General features: G+C 37.7%; 1 protein-coding gene and 1 long non-coding RNA gene across 2 annotated transcripts in view; one reads left to right on the forward strand and one right to left on the reverse strand.

The window, feature by feature from the left end:
- NUDT12 (nudix hydrolase 12) overlaps nt 1-27,964 on the forward strand; it is a 562,232-nt gene that overhangs the window by 483,280 nt on the left and 50,988 nt on the right. The window lies entirely within an intron of this gene.
- On the reverse strand, nt 17,474-26,824 carry LOC134508243 (uncharacterized). Its single transcript, XR_010069020.1, has 3 exons — nt 25,162-26,824; nt 24,034-24,840; nt 17,474-19,283 (listed from the first exon to the last, which is right to left on the reverse strand). It is a non-coding gene; the product is annotated as an uncharacterized LOC134508243 (long non-coding RNA).

Raw genomic sequence — 27,964 nt, forward strand, 5'->3', positions numbered from 1 at the left:
ATAAACCAGAAGTTGGATTTTACTGTGGGGAAGGAGGAAGAGAAAGGGGAGTGGAAGGGAAAGGGAAGTTTATGGAAATAAATACTGGATATAGGAAGAACATATCTTTCCACTTTCCTTTTGCAATTGACTGATATTATATCACATCACTGAAACTTTTACATGCTCCTAAATAGTGCCTTATCAGTTAGAGAAAAGGGACCCACGTTGTAAGATACTAAGCAAGACAAGTACAACTCTGCCAATTATTTCACAGTCTGCATCATATCAAAAATAGATAGGTAAATGTCAGGGAGACTAGCATACTCAAAAACTGAAAAGGGATTGCCCTTGGTACTTCATCTTGCCTAGTTCTTTGTGGCATAACAGGTCATTTTTACAGTTCCTCGGAAATATAGACTAATGCCACAGGTAATTTCTATTTCAATGGCTAAAATATACCAAGTCTATTCACACGGCAAACATTAGTTCTCACTTCAGGCAGGACACTTGTGCAGCAATATTAACCAAAACAAGCAAAGTTTCTACAAAATTGCTTTCAACAAAAATGCATTCTTTTTTTTTTTATTTGTTCTTAGAATATAGCTCTGCATTTTCACTGGATTTCTTACTGAATGCCAATTGGATTTCTCCTTTTATTGCTCAATAAAGCAGAAAATAGCCAATATCCTCAACTCTGAATACAGCAGTTAGTCAGTTTCCTACTCACTTTTTTCTTTTCAATTTACATGTACCTAATGTTAAATGTCTTATACTTGGCACGGTGCATTTCAAAACTATTTCTTTGGTGTCCTCTCAGGGCACATTTCTAAAATATCTTTCCACTAATATTACAAAATTTAAGCACAGAACGGAGTAAAATCATGTATTTTTCAGTTATTTCTATAATGCACTACAAATTCAAAATGTTTAAGATACTTGAAGAATTTTAGGAGGTGTGCACACAACTTCAGTAACACAAGTTAAATGTGTAAATGCTCACAATCTGCCATTGACTTTCACTAAAAAAAAGCTCAACATCACAAAGAAAACACTAATTCACTATCCACTTTGTCCTCTAAATCACACACAAACAACTGACCCAAATAACAAGCAGTGAGGTATCCTGCTGTCTCCAGTACCCATTCTATTCTTTTGCTGCTCCAGTTTTACCCCACATTTCAAGGCTTTCATCTTTAAAACTTTTTTTTTCAGTAATATTGAGAAGACATATCTAAAGCATTTTTGAAAACTCAAGCAAATCATCACTGTTGCATCACTTTTATTTATCATTTTAGTAACTTTTTCAAAGAGCAGCAAAAGAGACAGGAACAATTGCCCTAGTACTATTTTTATCTACTGTGTTTATGTAATTTTAACACTCTTCACTTTTATATTATATTTTACTATTAACTCTAATCATTTTGCTGAGCTAATTTGTACGAAAACAATTACTTGCCAGAGTTGGCCTCTTACATCCAGACGATTAGTTTGGTTTGTCTGAATAATATCGCTTTAGTTCACCTATTACCCTTTTTTGTAAATTTGTAAAATACAAAAGTTAAGGAGTGTGACCTGTCACAGAACACAATCTCACTGATAAAGCTGTTCTTTTGACCAAAGCTTTATAGAACCATTGTCAATCAATCTGCAAAACTTATTCAACATTAAATATTCAAAACCTGGATTTGTCAGGTAATTGCGGTACATGATGATGTTTCTATGTACAAGGGGAATTAATCACAATGTTATATCTGTCTTAGATACTGGTCAGCTAAAGAAATTATTATCAGTGGCCCTGAAGCTGTCAGCAGTTCATGCCTCAAATCAGGTTATTGCCTAACAATCTTACACTAAACTTCTGCCTGCTTCCATTCAGAAACTTTTGTTCAACAGAGAAGAAAGAATTCAGATATTTGCCTAGTTTTACAGCAGCCATGGTGAAACCGTACCAGTAGCTATGGTCAGACTGCTTAATATTCGAAAGAATACACCTCTTACACCGATGGAAAAGCAGCCTGAAGCCAAATCACCTGCTAGCTCTTCCTTGCTTTTCCAAGGGAACAAGATAGCATATTGCAGGGTGGCAAGGAGGCAGAATAGGTACCTGACAGATCATAGATATCTGACTGCCATTGACACAAGGCCTATAGAGGACCCTACTCAAATGGACAAAATTTAAATGCCATAACACTCTTGGGCTAAGGAAGCTCTGAGAACCAGAGCGCCAAACTGGTCCTCTGATGTTCGTCTTTCTCTATTGCAGAAAGCACAACTCGGAAATATGGCCCTAAAAATGTTCTTTTTTCCTACACTACAAAAGGTCTTCCTACGGCCCTTGACAACATTGTCCTGTATAATGGTAAAAACTGACTTTATGCATGAAGGCAAAGGAAAAAGAAATATGCATTTCCATAGAGGATTAAACTTTGGTTCTGGAGATACATTAACACAAGTAAAAGGAAGTCCCTCATTTTTGCTGGTGTTTTTTTTTAAGCAAACAAAAAGACCACATAGGTACAACACGAGGAAACTCTTGAAAGAGTAAAACTAACATGAAATACTTCTAAGGCCCTATCCAATTGCAATCTGTTCCATTTTATCTTTGGTTATATTTTGGTTAAGACACAAACCATCTGGATCTCTAATGTAATGTTCTGAAATAGCCTCCAAACTGATTCTTCATGTCAGGCAGAATCACTAGATGTCTGTTTCCCCACCTCACTTAACCGAATCATTCTAACTTGTCTTGAATGTGGAAACAGCTGTTGCTCATGACATCAGTAATATCGTGGTCTTCAAACAACCTGTAATAATCTACTCACAGAACCACAGGGCAGAAACAGATATAAACTTTTTTTAAACATCCTTTAAGATTTTTGGAATGGTAACAGTCAGTGATGCAACTAGACTAGTGAGCAAATTACTGCACGCTCTTATTAACATAGCAAAGTCTATACCTTGAGGTCTCATATGCCCATTACAAAATATGTTTAGGCTAGTATGCTTAAGATCAGCCAAATTTAAGCGCAAATTGAAGTGCCAAAGGGTAGAATTTTCAGTACCTTAGTTAATATGGACCAGGATTTATAGTAAACTAATTATTCTGTCTGCTAAAACTCTAGACTAGAACAGTCTTTTTATATTAAGTCTGCTGTTCCTATATAAAGTAAAGCTGCTTTCTGTCATGTGACTCTGCACTTCTTTCATTAGTTTAGTCCCAGTGATGTGTGCTGCTCCACTATCTGTCTGAAAAAACAGTTGCTGAACTTTTCTTCTCACAGATTCACACTTTCCGTTTTTAATTTTAAGGTTCTATCGCTAACGCGTTGCCTTTATTTTTTTATTTTCCTTTCATGCAGGCATCCTGATGACAAAAGGCATGATTCTGACCAAAGGGATACCAACTACAGTAGAAGGAAAATGAATTAATTCAAATCATGCAATGTAGTCCTTCAATATTAATCCCATGTAGCTAAACCTGTGAGTCCAAAGGAAAATGTCTGCTTGAAATTGGCCGAGTGGGATCATGAGTGGTGCTCTGTGTGTGTGTGTGCATTTCTATATGTATTGTATGTGTTACAAATACATCTAGCTAATATCTCCGGCATCCTCAACAGATGATGGCATCCTAATAGGGAAACACATGGAGAAAGATTGCTCCCAGAGACATCGTTTGGCAGCCACAATCCCTTATGACCAAAGGAGGAGGAGGATGATGATTACTATTATTATTATTATTATTATTATTATTATTATTATTATTATTATTATTATTATTATTATTTTAATTATTATTAACAAGGTGGGTCTGATGCAATCTGATTTGAGGTATAGTGTAAAAAACTGCTGAGATAAGATACAACAGGTTCTACTGTATCAATATAAACTGTCCAGAAAGGACCTAGCTTGAGAAGAATGAAATTAATGAGAATGCACATTTCCCTCTGTAGGGACTCAGGAGGAGTCCAAAATTCAAGGATAGTATTAGTGTGTAAAGCAGAGAGAAGGAAGGCAAATTACTTCGGAAACTTGACTAAAAAACTTGATTGTAATGGTTATGCGCAATACAGGCTTAAAATGGCTGAACTTTAACAGCGTTGAAGAGAAATTTTCTTTGCTTGGAGAGATTTACTTGATCTCCAGAAAGTATGGGAAATTATTTCATTTGTGCATGCAGGCCATCACATTCTAGAGTGTTAAAATTAGCGTGTTTGTGAGTTATCAAGGAAATAAGCCAAACACAAAGAGAAAATAAGATGCCTGTTACTCTAATGCACTGAGGAGACATCCTTTCTTTCCCATTTTCCTCCGTCTCCCTGGAGCTGCACTTTTTTATGGTTTATTTTATGTTTCTCTTGAGATGTTACGTTGTTGTAGCATGTATCTAGGAGTCCTCAAAAAATGTATTTATGCCAATGATTGATTGTAATAGCTTTGAAAAAGTAGCTATTTATTGTATGCTTGAAATCTTGGCTTTATTAAGCCCAGTGTGAGTTTTACCCTCTTCAGAGAAGCCAGGATTTCAGCATACAGAAACCCATGATAACAAGGATTGCTTTCTGAAAAGGATTTAGCACTTTCAAATGACATATCAATTACAAAGCATACCCATAAGCTGGACTCACTTGTTTGTACACTGACTTTGTAGAGTGTAATACGAAAAACAATCGGAGTGTATTTTAGGCATCATGCCATGTGAAAGGCAGTCTACAATTTTCCAGACCCACTAGAAACACTAGGAATCATTTCTGTTTGATGGTCCTTGAACCTCTACAAACTTTCTCCAGCACAACTAAGTACTGTCTTTCTCACTTCTTCAGACTTAACTAGTGGATGGTAGTAGTAGCAGACTCAACCTGAACTCTTGTTCAGGTTAAGAAATAGATCGCATCTAGAACCTAAGTATGTGCATTGAAAGGAAATAAGAGTGCACTGTTTGCCTATTCTGTATTCCTACAAGAGCTGGCCTCAATACGGTCTCCATTTTTCCCCCTGAAACTCTTTTTGTTTAGTAGCAATTAAGACCAGCTTATATTCTATTGTATATGTCTACAGCTAAAACATGTAAATTACAAGAACGGAAGCTGACTAGCATGTTATCTTTATAACATGTCAGCCTAAAATAGTCTATAAGGTCCAATAAAATAGTCTTTACAGCTTTTGCCTGGATTGCAAAATTAAAAAGGGTCTATTTGCAGAAAATAATCCTGGCTATAAACACATTCTGCTAACTCTGTTTCTGTACAATGATAGGTTTTAATAGCTAATCTAACAGTATCCCAAGTTGTTTTAGATGTGTGACAAAAAGAAAAAGATTCATCAAAAAGGAACCATGCAGGGCAGAATCAAGAGATTTCAGACTGAGATGTACACCAAACACCCAAGCTTTCTGTGTTTGAATTTAAAACATTACCCAATTTATCACAATCTTGCAATTTGTCAAAATCACATGGGAGGTTATACAAAAGGCCATGTAAATATTTATTTGACCTATAAATAATTGTGCCACCTCCGAAGAGACGAAATTTTGCATTTCAGAAGAGTGGATCAATATCATACATACACAATGATAAAGGTAAGAAGCCAAGAACTGAAACTTGAAGGACTCCAATAGGTCAAAAAATGTTATTTGAACAGTTTTCTGTAAGCATTTATAACACATGTTAAGACAAAGCCCACAAAATTTTTTTGCTTTGATTTCTTCCCACCTTCCTTATGCTTACCACTAAATAAATTTCTCATAGACCATATCACTTCCATTCTCTTTGCATTAGACACAAAGGACAAACAGACAGCCCACTCCCATCTTGTGTCGTTTGATGAAGTCAAAACTGAAAGTCCATGATACAGAAGTACTTTTACTCTCTATTGGCTTCTCAGTCACTCAGAAGTCAAATTAAATGTGCCCATTTTTCTTCAAAGTTCTGAAGCAATTATGGCTTAAAAAAGTCCTAATTTGCATTCTTTCCTTTAGCATTATGGGCATCTATTGTCATCTTGAAAAACCAATGACAACCTCGAGAAGAAAGTGTATGTTTCTCCAAGTGACATGTTCAACTTTTAGCAATACAGCATTCTCAACGTGAACATCTAGGTCCAGGAACTCACTTCTACAATTGAGCAGGTGGGACCCAGCACTAATCTACTTTTGATCATGTTTGCAGAAATATCATATTCTAAAACTGAAAGAAAAAATACCTTGATGGGCAAAAGAGAGAGAGAAAATAAATATTCAGTACAACTACTGGCAAGCATAAGTGTACTTATAAGGGTAATCACTTATAAAATGAGGCACTGTAACCAGATACCATGGGTTGTCTATTGTAACTTATCTTTATGATAATCTTTGCAGCTGGGATTTTAAACTATTCCACAAAAAAGTAAGTCATACTTCCATGACTTGCAGAGAGTAAGCAGCGCAGAAGGTTTCGTCACAATACAAAAAAAACCAAAAAAACCCACCCTAATTAATTTCTATTACCTACATATTAAAAAAAAAAATCAACAGAATACTTGCACATTTTTACAAGATAAGTAGACATCAGGAGGTATACTGATCCCTTTAGTCCCTGTTTAAATCCTCTTCAGAGATAGCTGGCTGCCAATACTATGAAAGTTTTGTCAGTCTCGGTTTGAAATCTAAGTGCAGTGGTTTCTTTGAAAGCATTCCTTTGTTAAAACTTTTCCCATCAAAACTTCCCCTCCATCTGCCTGGGGACAGAGAACAGCTTCTAAGGTATTGAGCCTCCAGTGTGGCTTGTTAGTCCCTTTATATGTTATAATTTATTCCAGAGGATTTCGACTGTTTACAGCTTTTTTACAACACCTTGATCGTAAAGTGAGGTCATAAAGGTAAGACTATGACCAACACCTCACTTTCCTTCCTATTTTTGAACCTCCGTTACTATTTCTGTTCATTGACCCTTAGCTGATATCTTGAGATGTAAGGTATTAACTGTTACTGGAGGAAACAGATTGTGGCTCAAAAGGTTATTAGAAGTCCTTTTTCAGGGTGGTATTGTCACCTGCAGAGGTACAAGTAGTAGACCACAAGGCATTTTAGGTTGCCAGATAAAACGTTCACTATGAGATTATCGGACAGAAGTTCTTGAGGAAACGCTCCAGAATTTAAAAGCCCCAGATATGTGCAAAACATTTGAGAACGTCCAGACATCCTGACACCTACAGAAATAGCAGTTCTCCAGGGACCTGGGAATTACTGGTAGGCCCAGAATGTACTGAACTCTTTAAACAATTATGATTATAGCAGTAAACCATTTTAGACCTCAGCTAGCTGAGCACTCATGCGTGTAAGACCACAAGTGCTAAAACTTGCTGAAGCATTAAAATGACAAAAATGCCAGACTATTTAATTCTCAAAATACCTCGTAAGACTTTACTCAGCTTAAAAAGATTCATAATACAGTATGAAAATTTCTTACATTTCAGAAGAATCTTTCTTTGACTGACGTTCTCATCTATGGCTGCTATTCCTCAGCTGCGCACAAGAAAGAATCAGAAAATACACAGGTTATGATCAGAGAGACTTGCACGTTTCAAGAACTTTACAGAATCATAGAACACCAGGCTGGATCCTCAAGGATCATCTGGTCCAACCTTTTTTGGCAAAAGCACAGCCTAGACAAGATGGCTCAGCACCCCGTCCAGCTGAATCTTAAAAGTGTCCAATGTTGGGGACTACACCGCTTCCCTGAGGAGATCACTCCAATGGCTGATTGCTTGCGTTGTAAAAAAATTTTCCTCATGTCCAATTGGATACCTCCCAGGAGCAACTGGTACCCACTATCCCTTGTCTTTTCCATGTGACTCCTTGTAAAAACGGAGTCTCCATCTTCTTTGTAGCCACCCTTTAAATACTGGAATGTGGTGATAAGGTCTCCCCTAAGCTTTCTTTTCTCAAGGCTGAACAAACCCAATTCTCTCAGCCTTTCCTCATATGGCAGGCTTCCCAGCTTTTTTATCATCTTTGTGGCCCTTCTCTGGACCCTCTTGCAGCACCTAGAACACATCAGAATAAAAAAATACAAGAAGATATGATATGCATGGCCTCGTAATCACCAGTTACACCTTTCAATAGAATTAATGCAAACCTGTTTATAGATTGACTCATTTATTCCTACATAGACATAGACCCTCGGTTTTCCATGCAGCTACATCATGAACCTCCAACAAACAAATTAAAATGTACATAAAAGTATGTAAGAGAACAGGATGCATTTTAGAATGTTGCAAAGTGCCCTATGGGCATAAGTGTATTAGTCTGTGTTGCACAATGGAATGCAACGCTGAAAAACCCTAAGTTAACAATGACTTTTAGTTCCACATGTGGAAGCAGTATGATAGTGCTGGACACAAGCTCATAAGCCTACAAAGAAAGCACCTTTGAGATCCAAAATGGCATCCCTGCCTAATGTTACACTGTATGGTGCAGCATACTGACTTTGTCAGCAGTAGCTTGGATATTTCTGTATCACATTGCACTTCAAATTATGGATGTATCCATCATTTTGTACTGAAGCCGCCACCAAAACTAACTACAGCATAGAAATGCTCACTCAGGTAGTCTTTCTGTTCTAGTGTTCATCAATGGATCGACTTATTGGGAATCTTAAAATGCCCACATATCCATTTTAGCATATCCTCGATTCTGCACAGGAGATAAAAAAAAATTAAGGACACCTTGTGAAATGTATGTGACTAACACATAAGCTTCACAGGTAAAATCAATGCATCGCAGTAACCCAGCAGAGGACCCAGCATAGATCTGTCGCGTACAGAAAAGCAAAACCCACAGAGTGATATGGAGGAGAAGTTTTCTTAAAAACCTTAGGAGAGAACATTATCAGTTGTTTGTAAATAGGAGGGATTGGCCTGCTTGCCAGGCACTTGTTATTTCTCTAGATTTGTGAAATGACTACTCGGTGGCTGCTTCTATCCTGCTGTGCAAGAGCAGTCTCAGTGTCAGACTGAAGGCCAGAACTCAATATCACATTTCTCACCCACAGTACGCCCCCAAGGGCAGACCTGGGCTGAACTAGTCACATATCAGAAGGATGCCTTCCCTGTGCTCTGCCTTCTCCACAGCACTGCTCTGTGGACAATTTCCAACATCCTCTCTTAGGCCACTTACCTCTACCTAATTCACTCTTACAGTGAAAGCTGGTGATTACTGTAATTTTCCACTTATGGATGGACTTCTCTTAACTGAGACAGCTACCCATGTTTTGTAAGATATGCATGTTCACAACACTCTTACATCAGATACGGTCAGCCATGCTGCAGATCTTACTGTTATTCAATACACTGACATGCAAAAAAGATTTTAAAAGCACATTCTCTTACTCAACCAAGTACATCTCCCAATGCCACCCACCCCCACCCCCCAAAAAAATTAAGCAATTACAGAGCTTTTTTGATTCCACTTCAGGAAAAGGAAGGAAGGCTATACTTGATACTTCAAAAGTGACTTTAGAAAGGCAGAATGTAATTATTGCAATTGGAACCAAGCCAAGGACAATAGAATTAATAAACCTATTCTTGCAAAATGTACCATGAAATATTCAATGGCCAAAAGTTATCATGAACACAGCTTTAGTACTCAGCTAAAAGGCAGAAAGCACCCTCCAATTCTAAGCTAGAGTACTTGACTCAGTATTAAATCATTGAGAAGTATATAATCCTCTGCATCACAAATCAACAACCCATTGTACCTTTCCTTTTATTGCTGGCCTCCCACACAATATTTGCATCATAAATTTCAAAGTAAGAACCCAAAACATTTAAAATGGCCTCAGCCATTTTTAGGATTTCAGTATAAAAGCTCTAGAGAAAGATAAACCCTAAAATTACAGGATCATATGAGTACAGACTACATTTCCATTTTTAACCTTCTTATAGTTCCCAACAGGCACTCCAAAATTTTTATGTTTACATAAAAATTTTCTGGGAAAAATAAATGTCAAATCTATTGAGTTACAGGATTATTATTCTCTTCATTTTTTTATGCACAGAAGGAGCATTGTTTTAACAAATATTTTAAAATTTCAGTTTATTATTTGTTATTTAGCCATATTAGAAAAGAATAACTTCTATCTTTGATGAGGTTCTAATAACAGAGAGACAAAATAATCATAAACTTGTGAACTGTTTCACTCCCTGATACTGAAGATTGATTATTATATCTTAAAACAAATATACAGAGTAAAACAGATTTTTTTTTTTTTCATAATAATTTTGGCCAAGTAACTACAATGGGTAGTTCACTGCTTTTGAAGAGTGGCAGTACCACTATCATTAAAATGGAGGCCATATATGTTCCCTATCAGCTGTTTACTACTGTTTAAAGTTTTCACGAGTCACAGTTGCATAATGCACTCAGTAGAACAATTTCTCATCAATATCAGACCACAAGCCATCTCAGTAGAGACTATTCCTCATATTAGTTAATTGCAGTTATTCTAGGATTTTACCGCAAATTTCAATTTCTAAAAAGAATCACAAAGGAGCCCTCAATCAAAATATTGATTACCCAACATAAAAATCATTTGGATACAAATTTTATTGTCTGGCAAAAGTTACTGACCACTGTTTTGGTTTGGAAATTCTCTGTCAGTCCCACATTATGACAACACACATTGGGAACGGGTCAGTAGTGATACACTGATTCAAACTGAAGTCCTAACAGTTTTAGTCACTGTTCATAAGGCAGCTTCCCCATCCCTTTTATAATTTCAGCTGCCTTTGCTTGCTCCTTCTCTAGTTCTACTAGTTCCTTCTTGAGGTGAAGAAATCAGAACTGCTCAAAATACTCCAACAGTGGGCTTACCAAGGCCCTACACAACATCTCTGCTCACCAGACTTCTCAAGTTAATAAAAAAACCAAACAAAAAAAACCAAAAAAACCAATTAACTGCAGTCTTAAGCTTACAGAATATCCTGAAAGCATGGGACAGATAAAATGTCAGATCTCTTTGGCGTGAACTCTGTTGGTTCTATTTCTGCCACAAAACTCTTTGCCCCTAAAGCACAGTGTAGTCAGGATTCAAACACACGTAAGAATGATTAAGACTTATAGCATGAAAGAGAAAAAAAGCATTTTGCCCTAAAAAAAAAAAAAGAACAATGAACTCTAATTATGATTTCTTTCAGTGCGCTAATGATAACAGTAGTACGAGCTGAGCAGCTGTGAGAATTCATGAATTATATGAAGAGAAGCTGTATTTCACTTAGCAGGAAGCATGCATTTTGCCTTGACCAAATCAGGTCCTTTCCCCAACTTCAGCAATTAAAAACAAAACCCTAAGGAAACAATTTACACTGACTGCTTTTGGCACTTTGAAAGGTGTTTTTGTTTAAATATCCTCCCAGTGTGCATGATAACAGCCTATGCAATAATTATAAACAGTGAGAATGGAAAATTGTCTCAGAATATTTGGTTTGCATTTACTTCCTTGGCCCTTCAGGAAATTCACTACTCTGAAAATTACATTTGGCTCAGAGAACACTATATGAAAGAAAAAGTTTTTTGTATTTTAATTTTATGAATCGTCTTTCAGCTTCATGCTCTCTCTGACTCATTGTTTAAATTCTACAGCTGAAGAATTGTGAGAATAGTTATTGTCTCTAAATTCCCCTAACATTTTTATGTCATCTCCATTCAGATGGCTTATTTTTTAATCTCTTCAGGAACAGGTTTAAGACTATTCTTTTTGCATCAAGATAATAGAAAGAGATACAAAAAATATATGCTTTCATCCTCTGGTTTTCCATGTTTCAGGAATAATAAAACACAATAGTAATTCTTTTCTGAGTTTTATCACTTACAGATTCACATTATAATCTTCCTTAAGGCTTGCTGCAAAGGACTGTGTCTTATACAAGAAAACAGTAATTACAGTTTTCCTACAGATTATTCAGGTGTGTAGACTTCAATAAATATTGCACTGAGATAGATTTAAATGGGTTTAAAATGTTTTTTTTTTTACTTCTATCAAGTAATGATTTCCTAATAGGCTGTCCACCAGATTCTGACAGATTTAGTGACAACTAAATCTAACATTAGCCTTCTTTCACTTTTATAGGAGTTAATGAAAAGGAACACAATTACTAAAAAATACATATCCTTATACCTTTTCAAATACTAAGTATTTAATATGTTTGCAACTAAGTTTGTTTTTTCTATTGGAATTTTAAAAGAATAGTGTTGGGGAAGGGAGCTCTTTGTTTATAGCTTTCATGAGCTAAAGCCCACTATTGAGAGCTGAATTCACTAGTCACCGGAATCAATTTCCCATTCTGCATCACTCCAATACCACTAAATAGCGGGACTCTTGAAGCAATTTCTTTCATGTCAGCTTTGCAGACTACAGGGCTTAAAACCAGTGAAAGATGGCCTGGCTTCCCAGCAACTTCTGGACCTTTAACTTGCCTGACACTAGACATCCTCCTGTTTTTTCACCAACATAAATCTTCTGGTGGTCATCTCCAGCCACAGTCTGGCAAAACATTCCCATACTGCAGTGATGCTTCTCAAAAAAAACCTGTTCCTGTTAAAATACAAGGATTCCCATCCTATATTCTAAATAGGATACATTTAGTAAGTTTCCTAGGGTATACAATATTGAAGTTTAAAAGGCTTTACAAACTTTGTCTTCAAAAACCTCCAAGTGTTATTGTTTTCTGGTCAAATAGAACAGATCTTTCCACACTGTGAAAAGAGACAGAAAAGATAAAAATATCAAAAGTTGCCTATTATTTTTTTTTTAAATTCTGATTGAAATTACCAGTTAAAATGTGAGGAGCTGCAGTTCTCATTTCCCTTATACGTTGACCCACTGTAACTTAAAAAGAGTCCTTAAATGTCTTGTCTTGGAAGTTATACTCATCTAATTATACTTTGCATGTGGCTTTTTGTCACTAGGCCGCTGCTTACCCATTATAGCCCTCATTTTCATGATGAATCACAATTGGCCAAACCAGTAATATAAATGCAATGTATGTTCTACCCTCCCTCTTTATGATTAATTCTACTAGTGGTACAAATTTGCATGAATGAATGTCAGTGTGTTTTCTGCCCTGAACATTTCCTGCTGGCTTCAATTCAGCCCTGCTGACATTTATTACAAATAATAGCTAAATATTCTTGATTTAATGGCTGTGGTGGCCCCACGTCTGAAGGTGATGTCTGTAATAAAAGCAGACAAGACAAGCTTATAAAAAATACTAATCAGATTGTGTTTGCACACATAATGGAGAAGCCTCACAGACATACCAGCAAAATGGAACGACAGTTTTTAAAATGCAGCTGCTGGAAGTCAAGAGTTCAAGAACATATCACCTGCATTATTTTTTGTCCCTCTTCATTCTTTTACCACCTCTTTAAAGCACCTGTGACAACAGTGAGAAGATCATAGCCAAAAGGGTCAACGTTTCAGTTTTGATCCTCTTTAAACAAATTACAATGAATACTATAAATCACAGTGTAGTCGCACCTACTACCGTTGCTAATTCTTCTACCAGAAAAGCATGAGGAATTAGAGGGACTTGTCACCTTACAGTTAGACCCACATCTCTAGATGTGTTTAGCCTAGGTTAATTTGAATCGTGCTAAAAAGGTCAATTCCAAATTGTCAATATGTTCTAGTCTTTAGACAGGGACAAAAATAGGTTGCCTGCCAGAAGCTCAGAGGAAATGAGAAAAACAATAGCTGAAGAAGATTAGCAAGATGGACACATGTACATTATGGAAAAGACTGAAGAAAACATAAAGAGAAGGATACTATACAGGTTTAGTACTGAGGATTAGACAGAGAATTTTCCCCTTGACCTGGGAAAGAACGGCTGCAAAGCTCCAGGGATGGCAAAGATTAGCAGGGTCACTGCAGGTTTTAATCAGCAGCAATACCATCTCCTTCAGAATATCCTGGAAAGGATCCTACAATATCCAAATTAAAATGGGTAAGGCTATTGACTATGAGGCACAGAGAAAAAAATAAATCATACTGATCATGCTGTTTAGAGCACTGTATCCTTTGCTTTCCCTTAGTATCATCACCATGCAAATGGCTTAAGGTGCATTTTTCTCCATCACCTTCCCAAGGACTGGAGGTGGGGCTGACTGGCCTGTAGTTACCCATACGCTCATTCTTCCCCTTCTTGAAGACAGGAGTGACATTTGCTCTCTTCTAGTCTTCAGCAGCCTCTCCCCTTCTTCTTGTCTTCCTGTCATTTCTTTCCTATGGAGCCTGTAGCCATCCATCCACCATAGAATTCCAGTTGTGTGAACTGTCTCATCACACCTTCTTGATCCTTGTGAGGTCGTAGCCCTGTGACTGCATACAGACTTCTAACTCATGCAGCATGCATCAGTGTAGAGGCATTTCAGAGAGGCACCCAAGCGTGCCAATTCCCAAGTACATGCTTACATGCCCATGCTCAAAGAGACTGCTCTTCAGCTCTGTTTTGTTGACTACTCTGTCCCTTCTGCTCCCATCACCCCAGGCCCTTGGCTTGCCTACTCCATCCAAAACTTCATTAGTTATTTTTGGAGGAATCACTCCCTCCCCAGTGGCTTCTAGTTTAAAGCTCTCCCTTCCCAGTTAACTACAGTGTTAATCAAAGACAAAGCTATGCAACTGTACCATTTGAGCAAACATTTGGGACCAGGGGTCTGACACACAGAAGCAATTAAATTAGACATGGACCTGGCTATATTCTTTTCAGCTAGAGTTATGCAAGAAAAGACCATGTATCCTCACTGCGAATAAGGTAGATAATAATATTTTAAACCTGCCCTCTGTCTAGGATGCTTCAATACCATAATTTTTCTAAAAGTGATGTCTCAAGCAAGACTGACTTGAATCAAATAGACTGGGAAACTTAAAGGTTTACAGCTTGTCAACATTCCCATTCTTACAAGCCTGGCATGTAACTACATACACTACTCCTTTCATTTCTCTGGAAGAATTTAAAAGTGTCATACCATTTCCTTCTCTATAACATTTGCATGCATCTAATCAGGAAACACAAGCAATGCAAAAATTCCAAGTATTACGGGTCACAGACACTTGAGCCAACAAGCTTCCTTGCTCCTTCTCCTAGAGCCGCATCAATGACAGTCCTTAACCTTCTTAGCAAGGCTCCTCTCTCCCACTAATCACAGAAAATATTTTTTTACAGAAAGAAGTGAAGCCAGGTTATTGTCTTATCACGGTTTGGTTATGAATAGCAAAACTTTTATCACCATTTATCAGTAAGCAACAGTATCTACAAGGAAGTGTAACAACAACAAATTCATAAAAGAACTAAGGGCTATGTTCAAATACTTTTTTGTTTTCTTCTATTTTACACTGAGGAGATTTAAGAAAGCATATTTATAAGCATAAATAACTGGAATCTATCCATACTTTAAATCTTCTGAAACAACTCAATCTAACAAACAGGTCTATGTATCAGATGTACAACAGCTATTATTACTTAACAGTTATTTATTAACAGTTATTGTTCATGTGAAAATACTGCCCTGTATCTTGTTTTTTTCTCTTCCGTTACCGACTTGCAAACTCACAGCAATGCTTACTATGTTCTTAATTCATTTACAATCTGAACCAGGAAAGACTTGTGCACCAATAATTCCTGCTGTAGATAAGAACTCATAGGAGCAAGGCCTGGTTTATCTATATTTATCTCCTGTCTGTGGCTACTCTGTTTTGTTCTTTCTGACAGGCACCAAATAAGGAATGTTCACATCAGAGATTTTAATTACTTGAAATCCCTTTTTTATTGATTACAGACATCAAAGCAACTTTTGTGTTAACCTTTCAAAACGCCAATTTAATTTATGAATAGAGTGATCTATTTTAGCTTTATTGCTATGGATGATACGTATTGTGTTATCCTACTGTTATAAAAAGTGTGTTTTAATTGTATACTAAAAATGTGCTTGGAATTAAGAATTGCTATAATTCATCAGAAGAACTGCTCGACTGCTTATAGGCAGTCTAAGCAGATCAGGGAATAGGCTTATAGATTTTGTTGGGGCAACGCGCATTGTAATTGTCCAAATTTTGATGTCAGCACTCCTCAATCAGATTCTGCATGGACCTTACATTTTTATATAGCAGAGGCCGGAACAAAAGACAGGGGCTGCATATTAAAATGTTCCTGCTGGCCTGAATGGCCTTAGACAGAACACAAGCACTTCATGTGGCTAACACAAAGTTTAACAAGAATCACGTAAAGCATTTCATCCTTGCTCTTTGTCAAGCAGGGAAGTAACATCCCAAAGAAGGTGCAGCAAGGAAGCCCTTTGGCCCAGCTACACAAGGGCTGAGGAGTAGGACTGGCTTTGAGGAAGAAGCGTGACTGTACTTCTTCAAATGCTGCAGTAGTGGCAAGCTCTTCACCTTCAGATCAGGAAGGTACTAGCAGTGTTTTACCACCTCTGTAAATGGTTTCACATCATTCCCACTTCATCAGCAAAGACTGACCTGTGCCTCACTGGGCACGCATTAGTTTGCCGTTACAGAATTCATTTACATAGCACACCAAAGTGGAAGCAAAGGTTGTACAATTGTTACGTACCCATTCTCAGGGGTTTTTATAGCTCGCACAGTGACCACTAACAAGAAGCTTCAGAATACAGACTCCCTTGACACAAGGTGCATCCACTCTTTCTCTCAGAATCTACAAAAAGAGGATTCTAGTGGATTAATGATGACAACATTCTGAAACATTTCTATGGAAAGGGATGCCACTAGTATGATTGCTGAGGACAACACAAAATTGCTGCTAGGGGAAAAAAAAAAAAAAGAAAAAGCTGGCTACTTGAATTGTTGTCTTACTTTATTGTTTAAGCAACATGCATTTTCCAGATTCTAAAACAAGTCCAAATCAAAGGAGGGGAAAATTATCATCTGGCTATTGGCCCGGTGACCTATCCTGAACACCATTTTCCTCCTTTGAGTTTCATCAGCAAAGCAGAATACATTGGGCTTATTCTCCATGGAATTTCCATGATAAACAATCAAACCTGTAGTAATTTGGATGACCAGTGATATTTTTTGTGTTCTTAATACTTTGTAGGATTAAGGCTTAATTCCACAGCACTTGAAGGTTATATAAGGTCCTTAGCTAATTTCATTTGTACTTTAATGAAGGATTTATTTTTTTATTCTTTCCCTTTTTTTTTTCTTATTTTTGCAGAACATTTCTGCAACAACTGTGCAGTTGAGATCTGAAAGAAATGTTTCAATAGAAGTCTCCAGAAAACAACAGAAAAGTTAAATCAAAGTCAAATAAAGAAAAGTCACTGAATTCTTTAGTGAAATCCAAAGGGGAAAAAAAAAATCAAACAAAAACCCACCACCACTTTCTTTAAATGAAAATATTGACAGAGCTATTTAAAATAAACACAAGAGTACATAAGAAATATTTTCTATTTATTCTTGGACTGGAAATAAAATGTCTACATTCTTCCTCAAAATATTGCCAAAGGCAAATCAGTTACTAACAAAACATTGTGACATGTTCTTAAGTAGCTTGCCATCACGTCTATTGTTACATTTTGTGTAACATAACGCCTGTGTGTTCATTAAGTCCACATTTTACAATACGGCACATATGTTATTTCTCTCCAAATGCCTGCAAGCCAGGTGGGAAAAGTCAATAGCTCTGGTGACATTGAGCATTTCTACCACAATACAGAATTCCAGCTTTGTGCTTTGCATTGTCTGCCTATTATGCAGAAAACCTAATTGCCAATACGTCCTTTTGCTTAAAGCTGTAACACGTAGAAGATCATAGTAAACCCTGGCTGTGTCACCACTGCTGCACATGTAGCAGATGTCTACAGTTGCCTTCTTAAGAATTTAATTTTGACAGACCCTTCAAATAAAAACACTGATGTATATGAATTGGCTTCATTACTTTACAAAGTCTGTGTATGTGTGCAACTCCTGAGGGAGTAAAACTATTTCCCACTGTGCTGAGAGTGTCTAGAAGTCCACCTCTGATGCATTTCAGGCCGTTTTCATAAAAAATGATGACAGCAGTGGGGAAAAAGGGCACTTATTCCAGCTCATTTACTCAATTTAAGTATCAAAGTATGTAAAATTCACAATACAGACTACAGTTCAAGATTTCAATCCAGGTCCAGATGCCTGGATATGCTTACATGAAACAACAGTCTGCAATACATCTGAATGTGGCAAACTTCAACATACAGGAAAGTCTTGGAAATACCCTTGGAAATAATCTAGCTAAATAATATCTTGAAAGCATCAGATGTCAAACATTTGATTACAAGAAAATATTTCCCAGTGGAATCCCGATAGCCGGAAGTTGTGATAAACTCCGTAAGTTCTTCTTCTCAAAGCTTGCCAGTCTGTGTGTTTGAAAGTAATATTGGGAAAAGATTTTTTTGTTAAGAGTGACAAATTGAAAGGACAAGAATGTCACAGTAAGAACTGACTCTCCATCACTACTTCCAGTGATCCACTACAGAAAGTTATTCTAGAACCAGTGGATGGACAGAAGAGGCAAATTAGAGGAAGCTGGCATTTAAAATATATGCTTCAAAAGTAAAACTTCTGTTTTCATTACAATAAGGAGATTTCAGATGCAAGGTAAGGTGTGTTCAGATTTTACACAACACAAAACAAAATGTACGAGCAGAGAAAAACGTGTCATTCTTGAAAATTTATTCTTCTCCAAATGCATTTAACACAGGAACCAGGCACACATCACAGTTACAGGTTAGCCGGTGCACTTTGATAGAATGAGAGCCATCATTCCCAGGAAAGAGTAACTTGAGCCTTAATCTGCATTGTTAATACCAGTCGCAATGAAATTCACTTAAGTAGGATTTCAGCTTTTTGCAGAAGGATGTAAATTCTCATCGAGACTGTATTTCAATCTCCCTCTCCCAGCACTGACATAAGCACAGAAGAAAATCTTCAGCATCTTCAGTGACACATGCCCACAGCCCACATGAAGTTTTTTGACATTTATGTGACTTCATAATAACTTCTGTGCCATTTTTCAAGACTAGATGTTCCTTGTAATATAGCAATTTCCAGATATTCCTCATTCCCATTTAAATCAAGTTCCAGGTACTTGGGCTATAAATGAATTCTGAATAAAGGTTAAAAGTCTTCTTATCATTCCTCTGTATGTTTTCATCATGTGTCATTAATGACACTGATAATATTTTCTCACTGCCACATGCAGAAATATTCTTTAATGGACTTTTTTCCTCTTTTGGCAGCATTTTGCTTTTGTTCCTGTCAAAGAGTAAAATAACACAGGTATTTATTAGCTGTCAAATTTCAATGCTGCATCATACCTGACAATGTCCTTCATTTTTTAGCCTGAAACTATTCACATATAGTCAACGTTGCACTTACTTACAGTTTAAAAAACACTCTCAGGTTGGCTACTTCCAGAGATGATCTTTAAGGTCCCTTCCAACCCTAAAAATTCTATGATTCTATAGGGTCTGGCCTATAGGGCCAGAAACAGGATGCTAATCATGAATATTATTCCTTCCCATCTCACAATGCATCTACAAAGATGGCCTTTATTTCTTTTTACATCATTTGCAGTAGAAATACCTTCCATAAGTCGTCACTCCTTAGAGTCGTTTTGCAAAGACCTCAAGTACAGAACAAGCTAACACTCCAAAAGAAATTGCTATTGCTAGAGGCAGTCAACAACCAGTAGAACTACTGCATTTCAATAAGCAGGTCCGTATTTTGTCTGTTTTCATGCCCCTTTTCAAATCTTATTTTCAGGGTTTTAATGCAATGTACATTGCCATGCATGAAGTGCTCCTGCATGAGTGCTCTCATTCACAAATGAGATGAGATTTGCAACAGAGAAGCAAAGTTCTTCAGCAATATCAAGGTTTTCCTGGCAGAGAAAAAGGAAAAAAAAAATCACAGTAACCACAGTTAAGAAAAAGCTTTGCCCTTCTCTGGCAAAATAAATATGGGACTATGATTCCAACACTTGCTACAAATTGTTTTTCTTGAATCCAGTGCAGGTATCAAACATCACTTGTTACTTTTACATGCTCAGTTTTGTGGATGAGAAGACAAGAGTAAGATATCATGCAATATATTATATTACTTGTAGACAAGCATGGCACTCACGAAGTTATAAAGAATTGAAAATCCTGCCATAGTTCATGTCACCATTCAGTTTTTCTTAAATAAAGGGAATTAAAGCTCAGAATAGCAGTAAAAGTATCAAGTTAATTCCATAGCTTCTAATATTCAAAACCTTCACAGTACCATTACAACTACCCATTGTTTCCAATTTCACATGTAAACACTAGTCTATGATGCCAACTTGCACTGCTCTTTCTGTATTTTCAAATAAAAAAATCTTTCCCCTTTAACCACTACTGGTTTTCACCATGGAACCATTGTCTGTATGCCATCAACAAAATTACCTTTTTACTAGAATTAAGGCTAATCTTATTTATCTGGGCACATGTGCTTCCATGGCAGACCCATATTGCTTCATCGCCATCTTCTGTCTCAGTGTATCTACGCACTGTATCTGGAGTTATACTTGTTTGTTTGTTTGTTTATATTTACATTTAAACTTATTGGGACAAAGACTAGTATTTCTTTCTTCATGTCAGCATCACGTTAGCCTACTGTTATCTCAGTCCATGGATCGACAGATATACACTAGCCAAAAACTACATAACACAATTCGCTTGCCGGCAAAACTAATGAAAGCGTGAATGTGTGAGGAATTCTTCTACTTTAATAGCATAAGTGGAATTAAGGACATATAAATCACGGACTTTCTATAACTTTCTATTAATAAAGAAATGGCTACCGCTCCACAATAAACCACACTGCAAATCCTTCAAAACGTCCTTGGACAAATCCTTCAGATAGATACTGTTGTTGAGAGCCCCTCAAAATAACCACAAAATAAGAACCAAGACTCCCAGCAATTATGAATACAATACACTCCTAGGAAGGGCCGCTGCTCTCTTATAATACTTTAAAACGTTTTGATGTAAAGCTCTGTTAACATAGAAATTTGTGTGAAAAACTCAAGGAGTTTCTCTCAGCTAAAACAATTCCATTCCGATTGTCTGGAGCTGTAAGAGCCAAATAAGAGACACATTCACAGAAAACACAGCCGAGACAAAATATCTAACCCTATGAAGTCAGCTGCTTTTTAGATGATAGATACATTCTAATGCTTGATGAATGCAAAGTTCTCAGTGCAACGTTACAAGGCAGATGTGTAGGGTAAGGTTGCCTTTGAAAGCGGCAGCAGAAGATCTAACTTGACTTCTACACAAAAAAAACCCTTGGTTTCATGTGTGTTTGCGAAATAATTAAGACAGTATATGTAAACATGCAATAGAGAAGTTTATCTCCTCAGAGCCCAGAGAGGAATTTGTTATCTATTAAATGATTTCCCCTAATGGCTTATATAGCCCTGCATTTCATCAATCTACATGGTATGATCCCCATTATATTCAAGAACGTGCCAAAGCTTTGGCAGAGCCTCTTTGTTTTTTGAGCACTTTTCCTGACAGAGGGCGTACTGTGCCCTGCTGAACTGCATATGCTGTTTCACAATAAAACGCATGTCATGCCTTTTGGTGATCAGGCTTCTACTTTAAAGCTAAGCAGCTGAGATAAGGTGAAAGCTGATAAGGACTCAAAGGATGAGGACACTGGAGGCTGAGGGGATAAGCCTTATTTCTGTTTTTTTCCCTTCACCGTTTTCATATCTTACCATTTGGGGTATTTTCCTGAATGGGCATGCAACCCAGACACAGCATTTTGGGAAAATGGAGTAAACAGAACAGCTGTAACTGCTTTCTTTCACCATTGTGGCACGGTAACTTAATGTCATTGCATTGAATCACTGAGTATATTGAAGGTATTACTACCTCTGTAAAGATACTGTAATGACTAACAAAAACATTACCCTTATTCAAGGGGATTAGAGTAGGGTTAGGGTTATCTAAAAACCGGATTAATCTTCTTCCTCATCAGCAGCAGAAGAGGGACAAGAATGTTGACCTTCTACACATCAAACTGAGCTGGGAAGGACTACATACTAGGATTACTTACCCTAATACAGTTATTTACTCACACAGTAGTTTTTTAGATGATGACTTCTCATTTTAGCCCCTTCCTGTTGCTCTCCTACAGCATTTTCTCAGGGAGAATCTAACATCTCTAACTTAGAGAATCACACCTCTAACAAAATGTTAGAATGTCTCTACTTTTCTTCTTTAGAGTGTTACCTGGGATTAGTCTCATTTTCACACTTTATGTGCCAATGAGTATTGTACAGTTCAGCCAAAATTTTAGGAAATCACATTTTTCAAAGACCACATATTGTAGTCATGTACTAATAATTCCATCTCCCATGTTTGCTGCTTTTGTCATTGGTCTATTTTATACCAATTTGCTCAATTATAAAAACATTCAGCAAAGGATTGATCAAACTTCTAAATCAGTCATAAGAACTTACTTGTTTTCCTTGCTAAGTGACAAATCCAGTTACCATTATTTGTTTACTTACAGTCACTCTTCAATACATATTGATAGTTTCTTGACCTTATCAGTACCACCCAATTAACATGGTAATATACATTAGTACATATTTAAATTAGCAAATTACTATCAGTTAGGCAAGTGTTGGCAAAATATAACTACTGTAGCATTTTGTGCTATGAAATAAGTGTTTACAGAGGGCTGTATACACAATAAATTAGCCATTATGTGTGTATTTGTGATGTAGCATGTTATTAAGAATGATCACTCTTCTCCACAATACAATTTCAACTCACTTCGGGTAACAAAATTAAATTCCAAAATGTTTTAAGCTCCCTACTTTAGCGCGTGTACCACTGCTGAGTTTAACTGACTCCAGCAGCTAATATTTACTGAAAACCAGCCATGATCCAGGTAATGGCAAGATAATAGCAAGACAGAGACAGCCTAAGTCCTTTGGTTAAGAATGAAGTACTGTTTACTGTCTTGTTCTCATTCTTTCTCTCTCTCCTTCCCATGCATCACATCTGTATAACAAAGTGAAGCCCCATCACCTGTATATGTGATTATCATTTCATTGCTTGCAAACATTGAATAAGCAATGGTGCAGAGCTCTGCCACCTCTTTTGAAAATGGCAGCTAACCCTATTCTGAAAAGAAGAGGAAACAACCCAGCAGCTGTGATATGGCTGTCTTTCTGTACCTTGAGCAGCACAAAAAGGCTGAGTGCAGATTTCTTACTCCAACCTTACAGCTCTGTTCCACCTCTTTGAAACTAAGCTTTTATTGGTGATTATCGTATCATTTATTCTTTTTCAAGATCCTTCTAAGTTTCATTTCTTTCTGAGTACCCATTCCTGAAAAAAATGAAAAATGCAATTCAAATATACCTCCACTGTGTGCCAACAGAGTGACACCGATTTCCTTCAAGTCAAAATCTGCACTTTTTCTACACAGTTCACATATGTGCGTTATTGTAGTCCCTCTGGGGGAAAAAAGAGAAACAGGGAAAAAAAGAGGTAGATTTTTAAAAGGATGTAGAGCTGTTAGAAACTACTCAGCTTTCTTCATTCAAGGGCACACCAGGCACAAGTTCTTCTGTAACAAATATTTCATATTCCTTCTTCAAAAGCGTATTTTCAGGGCGTCATTACAGAAATACAGTTTACAGAACTACTGCAACCTACTAGTAGAAAATAAGCTTTTTCTTCTCTTTTACAAGGAGAAAAAAAAAAATATGGCATAAGGCTCAGTAGTTCATATGGCTCCTGGATTCTGTATTGCACCATTTCCCAACAAGAATGGAATATATCAAAAAGAAAACCATGTGTCAGAGGCTTTGACAGCTTTCATTTGAACTGATGAGAGAATGACCTGACACAGACTGATGTAGTGTGCTATGTTTACAGTATGTTGAGGTTCAGTTGTCTTACACCATACAAGGGCAACAACATTCAGCTAACATATGGACATGTGGTGCTCCACTAACCTGGAGTACTGGCACGTTTGCTGCAGCCGTATGCCACTGAGGAAGGTTCCCATCGCGGAGAGAATCTGGGACATAATGCAGCAGCGGTACCTGTCAGCACTGCAGAAAAGCATCCTGCTGCTCACCCAGGTACCTCTAGAAAAAGTTGATGATGCAGCTCCAAGACCAGAGCAGAGACATTTTTAATTTTTTTTTTTAGCGGTGACAACAGAAGGACAGCTGTCTACAAACCAGCTTCAGCATCGCAGAATTGGTTAACACACAGGCCAAAAGCAGAAGCTGTCTCATTAAGTTCTCTGTAAATATGTTCTTTTAGAGAAAAGGATGTTACAGCATAGAGACGGCTTGGATACTGCACATATTTGTCCTTAACTAATAAGCATACAAAAATGAAAATCAAGTCTGGAAAGTTAGCTTATAGATACCTCCGTTTTTCATGCTGATTTGGAGGTCTGTGTAATCTGCGTAGATGTGAGCAGTTCAAAATATGTAAAATGCCCGTAGGTGCTGCTCAAAAATATTTAATATACTTCTTGGCTTTTTGTATGCATAAAGGCACGTAAGCTTTCTTTCTTGGGAGGGCTGAAAAGCTGGGAAAGGTATTAGAAAGGCACTGCCAGAGGGAGGTTAGATAATCAATATGTTGTTTCCATCAGTAGCTTTGATTCTTCCAGCACATGAGAGATGCGCTGTCTGTATTGCCTGAGAAATCACCAGGTGGTTTTGTAGTGGTGGTTTTCTAAGAAGCAGACGAGAAAACCCTTGGGAGACTTGCACTGCTTGGGAGAACAGGTTGCACTTGGCCAGCTGCACAAAGAAGAACAAGTGGAACAGAAAAGTGAAGATTCACTCTGGCATGATAGGTTGGTTACTCTAAAATCCTAAGTCATATTCAATACTAAAGGCTGAAATTAGTATCATAAGCGAGCCTTCGAGGTTTAAGAAAAAGTTCAGTTTTCATTACACGTGTACAGCTACCCAGATACACAACCAAAACAGGCCATTAGTGCCAGGGTATACAAACACACTTGTACCTATTGTTTGCCTGAACGGTCTGCCTCCTTACCCCTTGGTGAGATCATGATTTCCAGAAATAACAGTACTCCAGTAAACACCACGAGCTGGTACCTGGATCTCTTTAACTGGTGAAAAGCAGTTACATCCTGTATTAGGCACCATCAACAAGGTTTTGGGAGTGGCAGGGGGCAGCGCTGCAGGAGTGGCCTCAGTGAGGAGAGGCCAGGGCTGCTCTGTGCTGGACACGGACAATTCCAGCCAGCTCCAATGGACCATTGCAGAGCAAAGATGGTGGCACCTGTGTGAAACTGTACCTAAGACAGGGGAAAAAATGATGTATAGGCAGAGCAGGAGGAGGTGGGGGGAAAGAGCAAGAAACAGCAGAGGGAACACCAAGGTCAGAGAAGCAAGAAAGGGAGGAGGTGCTCCAACATGGAGCAGAGATTCTCCTGCAGCTCATGGAGGAGACCATGGTGGGATAAATTTATTTCCGGAAGGAACCCACCGCGGAGCAGGGGAAAGTTATGAGGAGGAGCAGCAGACCTCCCCACCACCCCCCATCCCTCCTGCACCACGTCGGGGGATGGGTCAAGGTGTTGGGAGTGACGGAGTGAAGTTGAGCCTAGGAAAGCGGGGGTGAAATGTTTTAACATTTGCTTTCTTGTTTTCCACTACCTGAACCTATTGAATTGACAGCAAACTAAAATAATTTTCCCCAGTTCAAGTCTGGTTTGCCTGTGCCAGTAATTGTTAAGTGATCTCTCTGTCTTTATCTCTACCCGTAAGTTTTCTCATCCGAGCTGCTTCTCCCATCTCGCAGAGGAGGGGAAGTGAGCGAGGCGCTGGGTGGGTGCTTGGCCCCACAGCCAAGGTTAACCCCCCCCACATCAATGGCTGGAACACAGGCTGAGGCCAAGGCTCTTGTCATGTGTCTGGGGCAGTGAGTCTGGTGGGCAAAGGCCCAGCAGAATCTGGTGCTTGACTAAAAGACAATCCATCACAACTTGCATTTTAGGCTAACCTTGAAAGAGAAGCCCCTGCTTTCTCCTTTCTTGGTAATCCAGATAATTGCTAGTTTTATCTTTTGATATCAATTATGACAACATTAGCACCTAGTCTCTTGTTGCTCAGTTCCAGTATATGTCTGTGTAATGACTGCCTTTTTTCTTTATATGTCTTTCTTCCCTAAATTCATTAGCAGTGCACTAGGGCAGACACACTTTATTAGACTCACATTCAAAAGACTTTTCTGCCAGGCACACTCTTGCATTTTACCTTACGCATACTATTAAAATTCAAGGTTATAATAATGAGAACATGTTGACAATGTTAAGGGGTGAGGGAACCAATTCAACACTGGTGGAGAAGTACTGAGAGTTAAATTCATTCTAATAAGCAAAGCGTAGATACCAGAAAGAAGATACTGCTGACATGCTCAGAAGAAGCATTTTTTGAATTAGCTTCTGGTTGTAATAGCTTCCCTCTACTAACAGTAGCTGGCAATTGTTACACGCTTTTCAAAGTACTTTCACAGTTAGAAGAGTATCCTTCCATGTTAGAAATTATTTACATCTCTACGATTCCAAGTACATTGACACACAAAATTTGTTATTCCAGAAAAAGAACATGAGCAGTATACACTTACATGGCTAGGATTCAGTAAGAAATGACAATTTTTGCTTTGCAAATTCATTTGTGAAACTTGTTAATGGCTCACTGAAGTTCCATAGATTTCTTTCTTCTTTTGTTTAATTCCCAAGGACCAGCACTGAGATTGGAATATCCCTGTGAAGTCCAAGAAGTTCAGAATGGACATTTTGGTGAATATTGAAGAGAATGCCATTCCCTTCCCTATGATATAAATATGGATGTTGAAGACCCCAGAGGTGGGAAAAGTCTCACTTGTGACAGGTAACAAAATGACTGCAGTAAAAAAGCTGACTTCTCAAGTTGAGGTGAAAATATTCACACATAGAACAAAAGGATATCCATTTTCATGATGGCAAGTTGCAAGCAACAGAAATTCAGCACATCTGGTGTTTTCCCCTAAAGCAACCCATCCTCGGCACTTTCAATAAACACAAGACAATAAGAAAACTAAATACACAGGTACATCACACCAGACATTTCCAAGACAATCAAACCAGACACCTATCTGAAAGACGGCACTATCTTGCCATTGTCTTCTATGCTACTGTAACAAAACAAGTTCTAACATCATTCCTAAAGCTCACTGAGGTCTGTAAAATTGTTTCAGGAGTAGAGCTCTCAAATTTTTGAAAGAGAAAAATTTTCCCTGCCAAAAACAAGTACCTGTAGGTGACAATACAAACCTAAAGATGAGACGGGAATTTTTTTCCAAGCTTACACAATTAGTTCATCATTATATCTTTGGGCATGCTTTCAAATACACCACATATAACTGATAATATCAGCTAAAAGGAATGTTTCCATATACTTCGTCTGCACAGCTTCTCACTGCAGTACACATAAGTACACCAAGTGAACCAACAATGCAGCTGACAGATAAGCCGGGAGAGGTATGGAGAACACACGGAGGACAGAATTTCACTACTCAGTGTTCACTTCTTCACATATCATGGTAAATGAAGAGAAATCATCTCCATTTGCATCAGGGAACACTGCACACAGAATCACAACAGTAAGACTGCTCCAATACAAGATATCTTATAACTTCATCTTTATGACATCTTTCTGTCTGAACTGTGCCTAAATATTTTTTATTGCTAGGAAAAGAAAGTCTCCTGTTTAATTCTTCTCATAAAGTCTTCATTCCTGCTGTTCAATCCTATGGAAATGAAGAACACAGTATTAGTCCTTGGCAAGAGCCTTTGCAGTATATGAAGACTGTCATCACGTATCCCCCAGTCTATTTCTCTAAGCTGAACACCGC

This window comes from Chroicocephalus ridibundus, chromosome Z (genome assembly GCF_963924245.1).
Source record: "Chroicocephalus ridibundus chromosome Z, bChrRid1.1, whole genome shotgun sequence".
Classification (NCBI taxonomy): domain Eukaryota; kingdom Metazoa; phylum Chordata; class Aves; order Charadriiformes; family Laridae; genus Chroicocephalus; species Chroicocephalus ridibundus.